The sequence below is a fragment of the Bison bison genome, unplaced genomic scaffold, assembly GCF_000754665.1.
Source record: "Bison bison bison isolate TAMUID 2011002044 unplaced genomic scaffold, Bison_UMD1.0 scf7180017864508, whole genome shotgun sequence".
NCBI classification, from domain to species: domain Eukaryota; kingdom Metazoa; phylum Chordata; class Mammalia; order Artiodactyla; family Bovidae; genus Bison; species Bison bison.
The window spans coordinates 12,627,669-12,632,212 of record NW_011495064.1 but is presented as its reverse complement, the minus strand read 5'-3'; the positions used below and the strand labels follow the sequence as shown (position 1 = coordinate 12,632,212).

Here is a 4,544-nt window from a genome sequence, read left to right as displayed (position 1 = left end):
CTTTGTCAACAAAGGTTCGTCTAGTCAAGGCTATGGTTTTTCCTGTGGTCATGTATGGATATGAGAGTTGGATTGTGAAGAAGGCTGAGCGCCGAAGAATTGATGCTTTTGAACTGTGGTGTTGGAGAAGACTCTTGTGAGTCCCTTGAACTGCAAGGAGATCCAACCAGTCCATTCTGAAGGAGATCAGCCCTGGGATTCTTTTGGAAGGAATGATGCTAAAGCTGAAACTCCAGTACTTTTTGGCCACCTCATGCAAAGAGTTGACTCATTGGAAAAGACTCTGATGCTGAGAGGGATTGGGGGCAGGAGCAGAAGGGGACAGCAGAGGATGAGATGGCTGGATGACATCACTGACTCGATGGACGTAAGTCTGGGTGAACTCTGGGAGTTGGTGATGGACAGGGAGGCCTGGCGTGCTGCGATTCATGGGGTCGCAAAGAGTTGGACATGACTGAGTGACTGAACTGAACTGAATCTAAAGTTTAGAAAGGCTATTTAAGTGACCACAGGTTACAAATTTCAGAGAGTGGCACAACTAAGATTTGAAGGCAAACTAACAATAATGGCTGTACATAATCATTACAACTATATTCTCATCTGTATATAGAACACCTGTTGCTGATCATATCAGGCTATCTTACATTAAAAGTATTTTAACCCGAAGTCCTGGCCACCTGATGTGAAGAGCCGACTCCTTGGAAAAGACCCTACTGATGGGAAAGACTGAAGGAAAGAGAAGAGGACACCAGAGGATGAGATGGTTAGATGGCATCACCAACTCAATGGACATGAGTTTGGGCAGACTCCAGGAGATAATGAGCGACAGGGAAGCCTGCTGTGCTGCAGTCCCTGGGGTCACAAAGAGTCAGACATGAGTTAGTGACTGAACAGCAATTCCAAGTCTGGCATGTATTATACCAAAGGATGAGAGAAATTATTTTTAAAATTCTAGGCAAAAAGTCTTTCTATACTGTAAAGATAAGTTTTTACACAAATTACTTTTTTAGAATCACTCGTTCATTTACTCAGTTTCCCAATTACTGACACCATAAAAAAAGAAAATGGTAGCACTAGGTATCTGATTATTCAGTGGTGTGTACAAGAACATAAGCATCTCTTAATGTCCTTAAGAACCTCATAAAATCTGAAAGCAAAACACTATCTTATAAAGGTTACACTGAAGAATCTCCAACTTACAGAGAGGAACACTAAAACCCCAAGATAAGAAGGCATGTCACTTAGTTTACTTTGTGAAAAGAAAGCAAAGTGGGCTTCTCAACTTCCAGTCCCATCTAGTAGTCTCTTCCCATTCTTATTTTGATTAGATAGTTGGCCCCTTAGGCCAGAGGAAAAGCATTTTGTAAGTTTTTATTAGTTCTCATTAAATTATATTAACTTGTCTCAGAGATAAGGAGAACTAAACTCTTTGCAATCTAAGTTCACAAAATGTCTGCAATAAGGGGGGAAAAAAAATACCTTTATTCACCTTGTTGTTCTAAAATAGCAAGGATCACTCGGGTAGCATTTTAGGAAAGGTTAGACTAGTACACATACATTAAAAGCCTGATTCATTAACTAATCCATTCTAGGCAAACATATCTTAAGAAGCTTTATTTATATGTTCTCAAAATCCCTTTAAACACATTTTTTTTCACTTAGCTCTCAGAAAAAATGAAACACAGTTAATGAAAAATATTATTTTAATGAAAAATTCATGGTAATTAAATTAAGTTTCATAAATATTTTTATCTCAATCCATTATCACTGAAGATAATGTTGATATTTATGTCATATCAAAGAAAGTGAATAATAACTCAGAATCTAGTCACCTTGTACAATGACTTCAGATGAAAACTGAAAATACAAAGCTATATTTACTATTCATGTAATGCCCTCTACAGCTCATCAGTGGAATGAATCAGAAAACGAGAATTAAATATTTTTCAGATTCAGAGTGAACACAAATTACAATATAAAAAACCTATTCCCCAAATACCGCTAGATATGCACTAAATCTAACTCTAAATATCCAGTTATTTCCCCAAATAATTAGGACAGTCTTATGTCTCATAACCATTGAAAATAATGACTATACCCAATCACCTAGAAACTCTTTCCTAAGATATAATAATATTTTCACAGATACATTATAATACTCAATCCAAGTCTTTAAGTGGATACTTGAAAATGTATGCTATATCCTAGAGTCCAGTCAGTCATTCCCTAGTCCACAGACGGAAAAAAAAAAAAAAAATCAATCGTCCCTTTTAATGAGGTTTACACAGAAAATGGATAATTAATAACATGATAAATTCTTCTAACTTCATAAAAATTCATATATAAATTAATTTTTCTTAGATTCTTCAAACATAATAAGTCAAATACCCATGTGTTGGTATCACTTATATGTGTAATTAAACACACACACACACATATGGAAACAGAGTAGAAAAGTGGTTACCAGTGGTTACCAGAGTTGAAAAGCAGTTAGCAGGGTAGGGGTGGGAGAAATAGGAAGGGGTTGTTGAAAGGGTACAAACTTTCAGCTATAAGATTAATAAGATCTGACGACCTAACTTATAACATCATTGTGGCTGACAACACTGCATTGTATAACTGAAACTGCTAGGGAAGTAGAATTTAAATGCTCTCAGGAGAAAACAAAGAAGTAAATATGTGAGGTGATGCATGTGTTCATTAATTTGATGGAAGGAATCCTTTCACTATACATGTATATCAAGTCATAATGTTGTACACTTTAAATACCCTACAATTCTATTTATCAATTATACCTCAATAATGCTGAAAAATGTCCATTTGTGAAGAGAGAAATGTGTGTTTAAAAACTGAACCAACATATGATAAACCAAATATTTGATAGTATTCAATATGACAATCTAAGAAAACATCATTACAATACTGTTAGACAGCTAGCCTGCTAGCTGACAGATCATTTCTAACACTTACCCAATTTTCAAAGATACCAGATAGACCTATACTTAAGATTTTCTAGGGTATGGTCAAGTAAATTACCAAAACTGTGCCAAAACAAAGGGAATATTATTTGGAAAAAATGACAGTTTTATGTATGTTTAATAAATATGAAGGAACGTTATCATCAAAAATAACATATAAATGAACCAAACAGTGCTAAATAAACGAAAAACACAAAATAAAATATCCTAAAAATTACCTCCCTGATTTCTTGTTTCGTGGATCTCAGACAATAGCATTAAGATTTAACACAAAAAGCCCAGAGTTTTAAAGAACTTTTAAATCCCTTAAGAACTTAATAAGTTACTCAATACCAACACAAAGAAGATATTAAAGGGAAATAGTTGCAAAAAGCAGAGAATAAGGGACAAACAATAAAGTTTCAAGATTTCTAGATATTAAAGGTCATTAAATTCCAGAAAGTCTAAAGCCCCGACACGCAGAAAATGGCAGTATGCGTTGAAGCAGCGGCCAAGGTGGCGGCGACGGAGCCCAAAATGGAGGAGGAGAGTGCCGCACCCGGCATGCCAAGTGGCAACGGCCCTCCAGGCCCAAAAGGTGAAGGAAAACAATCTGCTCAGAATGAGAAGAGGAAGGAGAAAAACATCAAAAGAGAGGCAATCGCTTTGAGCCATATGCCAATCCAACTAAAAGATACAGAGCCTTCATTACAAACATACCTTTTGATGCGAGATGGCAGTCACATAAAGATCTGGTTAAAGAAAAAGTTGGACGCTGAAGGAAAGTCAAGGGGATGAGCTGTTGTTGAATTCAAGATGGAAGAGAGCATGAAAAACGCTGCTGAAGTTCTAAACAAGCATAGTCTGACCACTGAAAGTCAAAGAAGATCCTGATGGTGAACATGCCCGGAGAGCAGTGCAAAAGGCTGGAAGACTGGGAAGCACAGTATTTGTAGCAAATCTGGATTATAAAGTTGGCTGGTAGAAACTGAAGGAAGTTTTTAGTATGGCTGGTTTGGTGGTCAGAGCAGACATTCTTGAGGATAAAGATGGAAAAAGTCGTGGAATAGGCACTGTGACTTTTGAACAGTCCATTGAAGCCATGCAAACTATATCTATGTTTAGTGGCCAGCTGCTGTTTGAGACCAATGCACGGGAAAATGGATAAGAGGGCCTTACCAAAGGGAGATATTTTCCCTCCTGAGCATCTGCAACAACTTCCCCATGGACTTGGTGGTATTGGCATGGGGTTAGGACCAGGAGGGCAGCCTATTGATGCCAACCATTTGAATAAAGGCATTGGAATGGGCAACCTGGGACCTGCAGGTGAGAAGTACAGTGTGCCTCTTGACTGGGGATTTCTGGGGAAGTTAAAGTTATCTTAATAATTTTTGGGATAATTGGACATTGAGTAGTTCAAGTGGAATGAGGCTCATATTGGGACAAAATTAATTCCTTCCTTATTTATCTTTGATGCATTTTAATTGGGCTTCCCTGGTGACTGAGACGGTAAAGAATCTGCCTGCAGTGCAGGAGGCATGGGTTCAATCCCTGGGTCGGGAAGATTCCTGGAGAAGGAAATGGCAG

The 4,544-nt window shown here is 37.6% G+C and overlaps 1 protein-coding gene and 1 pseudogene across 4 annotated transcripts in view; one reads left to right on the top strand and one right to left on the bottom strand.

Annotated features, from left to right (window-relative positions):
* EXOC6B (exocyst complex component 6B) overlaps positions 1-4,544 on the bottom strand; it is a 734,244-nt gene that overhangs the window by 459,912 nt on the left and 269,788 nt on the right. The window lies entirely within an intron of this gene.
* Positions 1,714-4,506, top strand: LOC104980917 (annotated as a pseudogene). Its single transcript, XR_824316.1, has one exon. The product of XR_824316.1 is annotated as a heterogeneous nuclear ribonucleoprotein M pseudogene (transcript).